This window comes from Podarcis muralis, chromosome 15 (genome assembly GCF_964188315.1).
Source record: "Podarcis muralis chromosome 15, rPodMur119.hap1.1, whole genome shotgun sequence".
NCBI lineage: Eukaryota > Metazoa > Chordata > Lepidosauria > Squamata > Lacertidae > Podarcis > Podarcis muralis.
Window position 1 is genome coordinate 7,943,011 of NC_135669.1, and position 14,608 is coordinate 7,957,618.

Below are 14,608 nucleotides of genomic sequence, written 5' to 3' on the forward strand. Positions count from 1 at the left end.
CTCTTAACCACTACACCACACTGGCTCTCACTCAGAGAAATACAGGACAAAAGTGCATCAATACAGGACATAGCATTTTACACCGAAATACAGGACAATCCTCTATTATAGAGGATAGGTGGATGATGCTCAGTGCTCAGATTTCAGCGGGCTGAGCCGCAGCTTTTAGAAGACCAGCCATCCCACCAGCTGTAAGCCTGAGTGAGGATTTGAATCCAGATCTCTCCAGGACTAATCTGGCACCCTAGCCACATTACCCTATATGGCTTTCATGGCTTTCATTGGCTAGCTAGGTAACTTTTCACTCAACAGGTGAAACACAGTACAAATAGTTTAGATGGCCTGAAGGAGTACAGATTTACGATGGTTGGACCTTAACGTCATGAAGTGGGCTACCAATGCAATTTAAAAAGAAAAAGGTATTTGAACATTGAACAAATGGAGGGCATGGAATGAACTGTTCTGGGAAAAGGAGATGACTGGCTGGCCCTCTGAACAGGAGCATTCCACGCTGCAACCTTTTTGTTGCAGGGACCACTTGTAGAGACCAAGCACTCACTGAAAATGTTGGGACTGTTCTGGCCTTGCACTTTCATCTGGACTGAATGGCTAATCCGGTCACATAAATTCACCCTCGTGCTCTGCACCTTCTTGATCCCAGCTTTAGCAAACAATGGAATTGCATCTGATAAGCAGTAGAATAACGCACTAGGAAGGCCATGAAATGAGGCTATAAAACAAGGTGAGGCACCTCAGAGATATAGCCCAGTCTCATCCATCGTTCTCCAGTTGTTACCAAATCCTTCCACTCGGCATCGTACCTTCTAACCGCGCAGCACCTGTTTTGTCACACTGGGTAGTGCCAGTTGCTATGTCTCAAACAATCCCTTCTATTTCCCCAATTCAAGGGTGAGTGGCAATGCTTCTGTAGCCAAAACAGTACCTCCCACATGGAAGCAGGTCGTAATCAAAGAGATCTGGGGGAAGCTCAACATTTGCAGAAGTGCATAATCTTTCTTTAAAAGAAAACAGCTGTGCATACAGCACTTTGTGCTTATATGCAGAACAGGAGTGTGCTGTTGTTCTGCTGTTGAGCTTCCCAAAGGCCAGTGAGAAATGGACAAGGCAGCAGGACTCTTAAAGAACAAAAGCCAAGCAAAGCCAGTGCTTGACCTGCTCTTTCGCGAATCCCCAGCTGCCCCTTTTCCGGTGGAAAGGCTTTCCCACTCTGGGCTGCTTCCTCACCTTCAAAGCAGGCTTTGAAGGTGCCAATCAGGCTGGCTGGCAGCCACTCTCTCCGACACCTCCCAAAGCTCCAAGCTAAGGACGTGGGTGGCGCTGTGGGTAAAACCTCAGCGCCTAGAGCTTGCCGATCGCATGGTCGGCGGTTCGAATCCCCACGGCAGGGTGCGCTCCCGTCTTTCGGTCCCAGCTCCTGCCCACCTAGCAGTTCGAAAGCACCCCTAAGTGCAAGTAGATAAATAGGGACCGCTTTCTAGCGGGAAGGTAAACGGCGTTTCCGTGTGCTGCGCTGGCTCGCCAGAGCAGCGATGTCACGCTGGCCACGTGACCCGGAAGTGTCTCCGGACAGCGCTGGCCCCCGGCCTCTTAAGTGAGATGGGCGCACAACCCTAGAGTCGGACACGACTGGCCCGTACGGGCAGGGGTACCTTTACCTTTACCTTTAAGGAAAAACTGGTGGGAGGAAAGGCAGTAGACAGAAACTGACATCCAGCATCATTCTGTTGCAAGTCCTCATATTTCCCCCCCCCCCAATTTTTAAAAATTCATTTTATAACACAAATAAACAACACAAATAGAAAAACAAACAATACAAACAAATTCTTGTCTTATCCTTATTTTTTCTAAACATTGTTAGCTGGGCTTTCCCAAGTCCCCCCCTATCTGATTTTCATTTTACCTCATCTTTAGCAGTTTACATATATCATAATTTCTAACCAATTTTTTTTATCACGCTTACTTTTACCATAAAAGTCTTCACATTTTATCACTTACAAATGATACTATTTTAGAATACACTATCTTCTACTTCTAACCCTGCAGCCTATATCCACTTCCAAAGCTATTCTAAGATTCATATATTAACATATTTTTTCAAATATTCATTGAACTTCTTCCAATCTTCTTCCACCGTCTCTTCTGTCTGGTCTCGGAGTCTCCCAGTCAGTTCGGCAAGTTCCGTATAGTCCATCACCTTCATCTGCCATTCTTTGATAGTTGGTAAATCTTGTTTCTTCCATGTTGCAAGTCCTCATAATAACATAAACAAAATCTGCAGGATCAGTCCAGTGGCCCAACTAGTCCAGCATCACAGCCAGATGCCCATGGGAAGCTCAAAAGCATGACTTGAGCAGAGCACAGCAGCAGTCTCCCCTTGTGATGTTTTCAGCAATATTGGTATTCAGAAGAATACGGCCTTCGAAAGCCTTGCCTATGTTTTGGAAATAGATCAAGCTGCAGCAAGATGCTACCTAGCTCCATCGACAATAAATAAAGATTGCAGGGTTAGGTATTGCAAGCATGCTGGAAGAGGTGTGGGAATAGATGAACTTATTTCTGTCGGGAATCAAGCCTTTATCAGGAGAAACTGGCAACTCTCCCAGGCACCCGGCTTGATCTCCTGTTGACCTCCCTGTCTGGATTCCCCAGCAAGATCCAGGCAGAGGTCGCGATAGGCGATCCTTCTCAGCGTGAGAAGAACACACACCCTCTTTCCTGCCCCCCCCCCGGGCAGGGGAAAGAGATAGACAGAAAACGTATTTACATGCCTTTATTTCTGTCTTTGCAGCGTTACAAAAAACATGACTGCTCTCTTCAAATTCCGGCAGTCGAGAGAGAAACACTTCCTGCACTTCCTGTACAGAAACAAAAGGAAGAGCTCATATTACACTCTGAGCTAATTCCGGTGCTTCACACTGTGACTGTCTGTTTCCCACGGACAGTCCCAACATTCCCATTATGTTTTGCTTTCAAGCTACCAGCAGCTCGCAGGTGCATTGCTTCTATATCGTAACAATTTCTGCATGTATTGGGACTGCCCCTTTTGAGAAAATGCCGTTTCAGATATCTTTCTCCGTTATATCAGGAGATAGACACCTATTCTTGAAATACATATCAAAGACTTTGATTTGCGAGCATCTTGATATTAATTCAAATTACGCTGCTGATTGCAAAGGTTTGTCTGGCTAAACTTTGGAAAGGTGAAAACATTCCAACAATAAAAAATGGATTATGTAAGTGCAATATTGCAGTCTACAGTATGTGAAATCTCCAATTGCTGGTGGTTTACGGTATACATCATATTATAAACTGGTGTGATTTATAGTTTGGAAAATACTGCTGAATGAATGGATAACTGGGGATAACTGATAAAAGGGGGTGTTATTGGGTTGTTGTTTTTATTTTGATTATATATTGTGGTTTTATATTTTGATTTTGTTCTGTGAACCTCCCTGCGACCTCTGGGTATAGGGCAGTATACAAATTCAATACATAAATAAAAATGAATAACTATGTTGCAAAGTTGCAAGGTGGTCTTATTTTATAATGTGCTGGAAAGTATTGTCTGGATCTCTAAAAATTCAAATTAAAAATTATTACTAACTTTCTTACTTTGGTGCTAAATGTAATATATACCGACAATAGAGTTTTCAAGTATTCTAAGAAGTACGGCATTTGAAAGCTCAGTGTGGATGTCATTATGTCCTCGATACATGATTGTAGTTGCTTACTTGTTGACCTTAGGTCAGTCACGGTCTCTTAGGCAAAATTACCTCGCAGGGTTGTTGGCAGGATAAAATGGGGAGGGGAGGACCGTGGATGCCATCTTGAGTTCCTTGGAGGGAAAAAAGGATATAAATGTGAAATATACTTGGAGTCTAGTGTGAATTTCATGCTCTTTATTCAGCTCATAGTAGCAATGAATGAAACTTTCCCCAAAACATCTAGCTATACTATACACAATGGGCCCTGCGTGATTGGCTAATTCCGGGCTGTTCCTGTAGGCCAATCAGGTTGCGGATTCACCTCCTCTGGAAGCCTGATTAGCTGTTCCTGCAGGCCAATCAGGTTAGTAATTCACTTCACCCAGGAGCCTGATTGGCTGCTCCTGCAGGCCAATCAGGTTGCTGATTCACTTCCACCTGGAGCTGGATTGGGTGGCTCCTGTGGACCAATCAGACTGCTGCATTCTGGATCCTATTGTTCTAGGATTCAGCTCAGTACATAACAAAATGTAACAAACAACCATGAAATATACTAGAGTCGAGAGTGGATTTCATGCTCTTTATTCAGCTCATAGTGGTGAGGAGGAATGAAAGTTCCCCCAAAATATCTGCTTTATATACATTATTTACACAATGGGCTGCACGTGATTGGCTAATTCCAGGATTCTCCTGTAGGCCAATTAGGTTGTGGATTCACTTCCACCTGGAGCTGGATTGGGTGGCTCCTGCGGACCATTCATACTGCTGCATTGTTCTAGGACCAATCAGACTGCTACATTCTGAATCCTATTGTTTCAAAATCCTATTGTTCTAGGACCAATCAGACTGCTGCATTTTGGATCCTATTGCTCTAGGACCAATCAGACTGCTGCATTTTGGATCCTATTCAACTCAGTACATCACAAACCATATGCGAAATACACTGCGGCTCCCATCTTCCTTGGTTTATTTTACGCCAGGGACTTTGCATTTATGAGTAATATCCCCATCACAGACAAAACCTGGACAAAGAGATTGCACTTTTCCCTTGCCACAATGGTTTCCTACCTCCCCCCCCCCCACCTCATTTTCTTTTTGACAAGCCATGTGCACTTCCTCTAAAACAGTGTTCCTTTTGAAGAGGCAAAAGAAAATGCACGTGTGAAGGGGCAGGGAATCGTTGCTGTTTTGTGGCAGATAAATCTCTCTCCCCGCAACTTCCCCAGTCAGCATTCTGAAACTGCCTTGAAGATAGCAATAAGAGGCAAGATTAAAAATGTATGAAAAAGTTGCCTATAAAGATGATGCAGTGGATTACTATCCGTCAGCATTCCCATTATCCAGTGTGGCTGTTAAAAGGTAAAGGTAAAGGTACCCCTGCCCGTACGGGCCAGTCTTGACAGACTCTAGGGTTGTGCGCTCATCTCACTCTATAGGCCGGGAGCCAGCGCTGTCTGCAGACACTTCCAGGTCACGTGGCCAGCGTGACAAGCTGCATCTGGCGAGCCAGCGCAGCACACGGAACGCCGTTTACCTTCCCGCTGGTAAGCAGTCCCTATTTATCTACTTGCACCCGGGTTGCTTTCGAACTGCTAGGTTGGCAGGCGCTGGGACCGAGCGACGGGAGCGCACCCCGCCGCGGGGATTCGAACCACCGACCTTTCGATCGGCAAGCCCTAGGCGCTGAGGCTTTTACCCACAGCGCCACCCGCGTTAACTGAGAGATAACTCACTCTCACTATCCTGCTATTGTGTGTTGGAAGCAAGGAGACCTGGGAAATCATTGGTCCCTCTAGCTCAGCTAGAATATGACTGACAGTGGGTTGTTGGCATCTGTCTGTCCCAAGAGACAATGGAGTATGCCTCCAGGGGAGAAGTCTAACCGCTGTGTTAGCACCACCCTGCGGCAGTGTGCATCATGAAGGTCCTGGGCTGCTCAGGTGACAAGATCCCCCCTCTCAGCCTCACTGATGTGGTCCAAAGAAAGCAGAGCAACGCTTTTGACACCAGCTGGGCTGAAGGAGTTGCTGGAAGGAAACATGCAAGGAGCCATCCAGTCATCTTGGGAACTCCACTCTGGATGGGAGAATATGTCCGTTTCAGTTTCTTGCTGTTTCTCATTTTCCCAATCTTAAATTCAGTTCTCCACATTTCCATATTGGCTTGCAGTGTATATAGATATAGATATTCCTCATGATAATTCATCAGCATTTTCCTGTGATGCAGTCATATGCTTGAATGCAGTCTTGCCTAATATACACATTTTTGCAAAGCAATTGTCCCCAGTGCAATACATTTAGTATTGTTTTCATGTATCTTTATGCGCACTTTGCCCTAGCACATACATTTTTGTATGTGTGACTTGGTTGCAAAATTCAGAGAAGTGCAAATTTCATAGGATGACTGAGTTTCGGTTCGTGTATCATTTCAGAAAGTGTGGATTAGGTAGGTTTGCCTTCAAATGCAAACTGAGGCAGATTTCTCCCCATCCCTACTGGCAAGTGGCTCTCCGGGGTTTCAGATGGAGGGCATTTCCCAGGACGTTCTTGCTCTTTTACCAAGGTCCTTTTCCCTGCAAGGCAGATGCTTTAATGTGCAGCCAGTGTGGTGTAGTGGTTAAGAGCGGTGGAATCGTAATCTGGTGACCCGGGTTCGATTCCCTGCTCCTCCACATGCAGCTGCTGGGTGACCTTGGGCTAGTCACACTTCTCTGAAGTCACTCAGCCCCACTCACCTCACAGAGTGTTTGTTGTGGGGCAGGAAGGGAAAGGAGAATGCTAGCCTCTTTGAGACTCCTTCGGGTAGTGATAAAGCGGGATATCAAATCCAAACACCTCCTCCTCCTCCTCCTCTTCTTCTTCTTCTTGTGTCAATAAATCATATATCACAAAAATACCATAGGTCTCCTGTGACCTCTTTCCAAAGAAAACCAACCCAGGGTGCACACAGGATCCGCTGAAACTTCTTACCCTTTCTCTTGAATGTTGTGTTAATTTATTCTACATCTGCCTGCCCAGCACCCCTTAGAAACATGGTTGCATGGAGTCAGACTGCTGGCCCAGCTCGCTCACTCTTGTTTACCCTGCCTGGCAGTGGCTCTCCAGAGTTTCAGACAGAGAGCTGAGCCTGGGATGTTTGCATGCAAAGCATGTGCTCTATCACTGAGACACAACCCTAAGGCCCATTGGACAGTTGCTATCTGCCTCTTTCACCTTAGAGCCATGGGCTACTGGCTTAGAATGAGGTATTTTGCTCCTCAAGCGCCACCTGCTATCCTTTCATATAGTAGAAACAAAAACAAACCAGAAAGACAAAGGAACAGATCTGCTTCTTACAAGGAATCTCTAGTAGTCTGGCAGGCACCAAGCCAACCACAGAGCTTGTCTGGGATTATAATCCATTCCAGACACAGGGCAGGTGCTTGTTAGCATCCCATCCGACTTGCAGGCGGAACACGGCACCCTTCGTGGCTGTCAGATGATCCTCTATTGTTTGCATATTTGCGAGATCCAGACAGACAGCTGCCCAACCATGTAATGAAAGGTCTGCTTAAATTTCAAGAAGTGTGTGTGTGTGCACACTTGCCTGTACTCACAGAACACAGAAGCATAACCAGGCCTCCTAATAGCCTGGTTTGGCATCTGTTTACAGCACGGCTGAGAACATTATTTATTTAAAATGCGCATACATCACCCTTCACACGATTTGGTTTACAAATTTAAAATGTCAAACAACACATTATTTTTTCATGCATTCATTCTTACTTTTATGACACCTCCTAGTGGCGCAGCAATAAAACTGCTGGCACATATGCAAAGCTAAGCTGGGTCAGGTATGGTTTCAATTTGGATGGGGAAACACATGCTGAGATGTATTGCAGGGGTGTGTGTGGAGAAGATGACACCTCCTATGATACAGAACCCTTTGATTCTATATCTTGCCCTTCCTCCAAGGTAGAAAAAAGGTAAAGGACCCCTAGACAGTTAAGTCCAGTCAAAGGTGACTATGGGGTTGCGGCAATCATTTCACTTTCAGGCTGAGGGAGCCGGCGTTTGACCACAGACAGCTTTCCAGGTCATGTGTCCAGCATGACTAAACCGCTTCTGGTGTAACAGAACACTGTGACGGAAACCAGAGCACATGGAAACACCGTTTACCTTCCCTCCACAGCGGTACCTATTGATCTACTTGCATTGGCATGAGCCAGTGTGGTGTAGTGGTTAAGAGCAGTAGTCTCGTAATCTGGTGAACCGGGTTAACGTCTCCACTCCTCCACTTGCAGCTGCTGGGTGACCTTGGGCTAGTCACACTTCTCTGAAGTCTCTGAGCCTCACTCACCTCACAGGGTGTTTGTTGTGGGGGAGGAAGGGAAAGGAGAATGTTAGCCGTTTTGAGACTCCTTAGGGTAGTGATAAAGCGGGATATCAAATCCAAACTACTACTACTACTACTACTACTACTACTACTACTACTACTATTCTTCTTCTTCTTCTTCTTCTTCTTCTTCTTCTTCTTCTTCTTCTTCTTCTTCTTCTTCTTCTTCTTCTTCTTCTTCTTCTAAACTGCTAGGTTGGCAGGAGCTAGGACAGAGCAACAGGAGCTCACCCTGTTGTGGGGATTCAAACCACCGACCTTCCGATCGGCAAGCCCAGGAGGCTCAGTGGTTTAGACCACAGCGCCACCCACGTCCCTTTCAAGGAGTCCTCCAAGAAGTTCAAGCTGATGCACGCTATTCTCTGCCTCCCCATTTTACCCTCACAACCCAACGTACTAGGCTAGGCTGAGAGACAGTGACTAGCTTGAAGTCATCCTATGAGTTTTATGCCTGAGTAGGGATCTTCCATGCACACACCACAGACCACCAGTTTATCAAACTGATTTGCTTGTACAAAATGTCTACTGTTGTAAGATGATGTCCAGTTTTTTTATATTGAACATCCTTTCTGATTTGTTTATAGGGCAGTTATATGACAATGAGCATGCATCCTGATTTACTGGTGAGGTATTTACACACCATCCTATTAGTCAACCAGCAGATAAGCAGAGCCATTGGCAAGATTATTAAATTCTTGAAATATACTTTCAAAGCTTATGAGAGTAAGTAGGGTTTTGTCTGGGGTTTAAGAGAGGACAATTTTGCCTCCAAGTGAGTCAGTCTCCTTGGAGGTGGGTGAGCCCTAGCTGTAGGCACCATAGACAAGAGACAGAAAGGCCTTTTCTCTGGTTGACACCTGCTTCTCCTCTAACAAGGAAGGAGCAGGGAGAAGGAACTCAGCTGATAATCTGAGAACGTGGGCAGGATGGACCGTATGGGAAGTGATCCTTTATGTACTTGCGTCCCAAGCCATTAAAAAGCAATAAAAATCAATACGAGCACTCTAGATTTGGCTCAGAAGGATACAACCGGCCAGAGGAGCTCTTTTAATGCCAATGAGACGTGATCTAAATAGGCAGGGCCTGTCCAAACCCTAAAAGCTGTATTCTGTGCCAACTGAAGTTTCCAAATGATCTTCAGAAGAAACCCCAGACACAACCACAGCAAGCTTTTTCTGGAGAAGCCAAGGCCAACAAACCAGTCCAAACTGGTAAGAGGCCCTCCATGCCGCTGAGGCCTCCAGTGATAGAGTGGATCCAAGACAACCTCAGACTTCATAGGAGTTTTCTGCAAGTGCCGATTCACCCGTTCACTTGGGCAGTGAGCTTGGATTTGTAAGTTTGCTGGCAAAGGAAAAATGCCCACTTGCGGGCACGGTTTGAATCTTAATGTATGGTTTTCAATGAAACTCAGTAGTAGAAAATGCTTTCCTCCTCCTCACTCTGCATGACTGAGTGTTGCTAAACTTTGCATACCAACACAGAAGCATGGCCAGAAAAAAAAAATGGAATGTACTTTTGGAATTCGTTTGTCAGTAAGGGCTGTTTTAGACTTTTCTCTGCTATACTTCTTTCCCTTGAAAGCTTTCCAAGTTGGTGGGCACAATTACATCTCATGGTAGCAAATCCCATAGTCTAAATATGCTTGGAGTGAAGAAGTACTTCTTTTTTTCCTGTCCCAACTCTTCCAATATTCAGCTTCAGTGGATGACCGCAAGTTCTAATATTGTGTGTGTGTGTGTGTGTGTGTGTGTGTGTGTGTGTGTTGCAGCCTTTTCCCATAGAGGAGTTGACCATTTTGGTTGCCATTTTCTGCACCTTCTCCAGATCTAGAACTCCCTTATTGAGATTGTGGGATATTTACAATGCGGTCAAAACCATCAATTCATGCTTTGCTAGGTAGGCACATGATAGGAGCTGAATTTCACAGAATCTTCCTGTAAGTTTGCTAGAGTGAACTCTTTGAGAGACACACTCACAGTGCCCTGACAGGGGAAGAGCATAGCTATATCTATTCTGTGACCTGCCTGGCACATGCTCCTTTTCATCACCATCGTTATCAAGCCAGAAAATGAGAAGAACCTCTGCATGCCTGAGCTCCAATGCTCAGACACCATTTTAAGCTAGTATGTCTTTGTAACTGAATTACCATCTTAAACCTGTCTGAACAAAGCTGCTGTGTCTGTTAGTCTTCAACAAGTATTCTAAGCGAGTAAGTGTTGTTTTTACCTTTTACAAGACTGTTTGTGTAATTATTGTTTTAAGGGGGAGAAAAGGAGGGAATACCAGAAGAATCCAGTCTGCCTTAAAGCATCCTGGATTACTTAAACTAAAACTTAAATTATCCTAAGGTTCTTTTTAAGCTGTAAAGGGATACCACTCTGCTGAACTCACAAACATGAGGAAGGAAGGATAATATGCAATAAATATATCATCTCCTAGCATCTACACACATCCCTATAGAGGGTGTGGTGACCAGGACTACATGCAGTATTCCCAGTGTGGTCACATCATAGATTTGTACTATGACAAGGATATTAACAGTTGAAGTCAGATGCTGCAAGAATCCTACAAGGAGGCCACAAAAGTGGTGTATTCCCCCCTGAACTGCTATTCCAGGGTTTGCTTTCTCCGAACCTGGAGGTTTTATTCAACTGTTTGGCTCCAAAACTAATGATGGAAGCTTCCAGTGCTGCAGTGGGTCTGTGCATCTGGCTGTTAACCAGAAGGTTGGTGGTTCGAGCCACCCAGGAACAGCTGTGGGCAGGATTCCTGCACTGCAGAGGGCTGGATGAGATGACCTTTGGGGTCCCTTCAAACTCCACAATTCTATGATTCCATGAAACTAGCCTCTCTACATGAGCCTCTCCATCCATTAAAAGTTGAGGGACAGGATTTGCTGATGAGCTTTCCTCTCTCCAGGAGATAAGAATGTGTGCGTATGTGTGAGCAAACAGAGCAAGGTGTGCATCTGTAAACAGAGCAAAGTATTTTCTGAAGTGGGCCCAGGGCACAGCGGTATCGTCAGGGCTGGACTTTGGGGCAGAGGTCCAGGGCCACCGTGCAGCAGAGCAAGGAGAAAGCCCCCCCCCCAAAGCAGTAGGACCGGCTTCCCAGATTTTGAAGCGAGTGAAGTAAGGCACATGGTTGCATTTGGTAAGACCATCAAGTCTAAAAGGACCCAACTGTTCCTCTCCCATTGTGTTGGAAGACCTTTGCTTAGATTATCAAAATTGTGCAGACTTTTATATGAAAGAGCATCTATATGGTTTTAATGGGACTGAATGGATGTATTTTGAGTTTGTGCTCTCTCTCTTTCTCTCTTGAGGTGCCAGTTCATTTCTCCTTCTTTAGGTTACTTAGGAGGCAGGCAAAAAAGAAGAAAAGAAAGCCAGGAGAGATTGTTACAGCCCTGCTGGCTCCCAGCCCCTCTATATTTTGCCCAAATGTTATCTTTAGTGAGCTTGAGGTTCATTCCTAGAGTCAGATCCCCACCATATATTTAAAGCCCTCTTCTTCCACTTCACCAGTCATGGCTCCTACCAAAGAATCCTGGGAATTATCATTTGTTAAGGTTGCTGACCTCACAGACCTACAATTCCCAGCACCTTTAGCAAACTATAGCTCCAGCCAGCATGGCCAAAAATCTGGAATTATGGAAAGTGGAGTCCAGAAACACCTGGAGGACACAGGTGTAGCAGCTTCAGAACAACTGAGGAGAGACTGGCAGGAAAAGAAGTTGCTGCCTCTTCACTGAACAAGTAGCTGAACTAATGGCCATACTGGCTTGGGCTGATGGGCTTTGTAGTCCAAAACATCAGGACAGAGAACCAGGTTGGGAAAGGACCTTCTCTGGACCTTTAGTTGCATGAATATAAGGGGTAGCTCATTCATTACTGGTTTGGGTCAACTCTTGGTGATCCCCACCCTCAGCCACACTACCTAGGAGCCACACTCTTGCATCTATTGGAATTCACAGAAATTACTTTACGCGTGAACTAGACTCTGATGAGACTTGCGCCCCAGGGTGGTCGCTTTGGTTTGACTTCACCCCTGGAGGCACACTCCATTGTCTCTTGAGACAGACGGATACCAGCAACAGAATACCAGGTCTGCACCACTTGTGATCCACTGAGCAAAACATACTTGTTTAGCAAGGAACTGCTTGTTTTCACACTTCCCCCCCGAATGGCTTCCCTTTGTATGTTCACTTTTTAGGGAACACCCAGATGACATCACCATCAGTTTGTTATACCCCAGTGTTTCCTTCATTGTCCTGCCATTACGACTATTTTTTACCTGATTTGTGGCCATTTGAGGGTAGGAAAACCTCAATAGCACCACACTTTTGTCCATTGCAGATACATAAAGCACTATTAAGGCTTGGAGGGACTTCTGTTCCTTTAATTAAACACTTCCTGTGAGTTGGTTGCACCTATTCATTGCTTTTTCTTTAGCATGGCTTGTGTCTGTATATATTTATATTGCTTGTATGTATACATGTGTATTCAAGTGTTAGTAAGCTATAATCTGTTCACTACCTCTTGAGTGACCACTCTGAATCATCCCAATATCTCTGTTGGTTCCTCCTGTTTGGTGTAGACAGCACAGTCCTATTATGTTGGCCACATGCTTAGATGAGGGAATTTCAGTGGGTGTAGCTTGTCAAGCCACCACTACATATCCATTAAAAATGCAACGCCCCTGTCCCCCTTTTCATCTCACCATCTTAAACCCTATGCAAGTCCATTCAGAAATAAGTTCCGTTGCATTCAATGGGGCATAGTTAGGATTGCCATGTGTGCTCTTTTTCCAGGACATGTCCTCTTTTTCAGGGGTAAAATTTCCATCCAGGTGGATTTTTAAAATTTGCCAAAATATCTCTGGCTATACTTTCTGGATGAGACATAGACATAACTGGTGGTTGAAGATTTGATATTCTCTTCTCTTCTCCTGCCCCCCTCAGCAATATTTCACAGCTTCTATAGCTTACACATAGTAGAGGTACAGTGGTGCCTTGCAAGACGAAAAGAATCCGTTCCGCGATTCTCTTCGTCTAGCGGTTTTTTCGTCTTGCGAAGCAAGCCCATTGACAGCTTAGCGGATTAGCGCTACAGCGGTCTAGCAGCTTTCAGCGATCAGCTGTTAAGCGGCTTATCAGCGGAACAGCTGATAAGCGGCTTAGCGCCTTAGGAAAAGGGGGGAAAAGCGAAAAAAAAAAACGTGGGGACTCGCAAGATTTTTTCGTCTTGCGAAGCAACCCCATAGGGAAATTTGTTTTGCGAAGCACCTCCAAAACGGAAAACCCTTTCGTCTAGCGGGTTTTCCGTCTTGCGAGGCGTTCGTCTTGCGGGGTACCACTGTATTTAAAATGAGAGTCGTCATAGTGTCCTCTTTTTTGCTCTTCAAAATATGGCAACCCTAGATTCCCAGGTAAGTGGGTATTCATCACTAACTATTCCCCTTCTTGCATCTGTGGGGGGCCATAAATAGGAAGCAATGGGACTGAATCTGCAATCAACAAACATTGAACTGAAGTTGCCCAAGCCCTTTGCTGAACAGGGCTTACTTGTGAGCTGTAGGGGCCAATGCCCATTGAGACTGGTGCAGTGGAGAGTGTGGGAATCATGCCTCCAAAATACTATGCAAAGGCTTAATGCTGCAGCATTAACATCAAAGTAGTCAGTTTTCCCCCAATTGGTTCATTTATCAGCTGTATAGAGAGTGAGTTTTAACTGTGAGAACAGCAGGTGTTGTTTTATGCTGCTGTGTGCCTCACAATCAGTCTGTAAATATTAGTCTCAGATACAAATTCATGTAAAAATGTTTCAGTGTACCAAGTAGGAGTAATGCGTCATTTTTAAACTTTAAAGAAAGTATTTTGCATAGGCTTTTATCGGAAGGAAAAAGAGGACCATTTAAAAGGGTCAAACGACCCTGGGCAACTTCCACACATATAATTCCGCACAGAAAGCAGGGAGGCCAAAGGTTGGTGGGACCAGAGCCAGTGACAGGCAGAGCCGACTCATTCTAGTTTTGCCCCATCCTTCTCCCTGCTGAGTTCTAAAAGGGCAACACTGAGACTAAGGAGGAGGAACTTGGCAGCTGCGACCGCCACCTGGGTGGGAAGGCAAGCAGGCAGCCAGGAGCTGGATGACGACAGACTGAGGTTGGCATCTATAAGGAGAGCACGGCTATGGAGGAAAGGGATTCCGATCAGCTGTGCAGATCCTCCAATTTAATTTTGCTCATATACTGATGAAAAGGGCCTTGGCATCATTTCTCACACCTGGTGCTAAAAGTGCCTTTGAACTTCTTTTGTGCCACTTCCACATCCCAAATGAACAATGGGGGGAGAGCAGGCGGAAGAAAGCCATCTTTAAACCAGACATTACACTCTAGCCAATGACATCAATTTATTTTCATTGCCAGCGTAGGAAATGCCAAAGCTGCTGGAACTCTTGCAGGAGTATCCAGGCTGGAGCTGTTTTCTGTGATCTGCTGTGGGT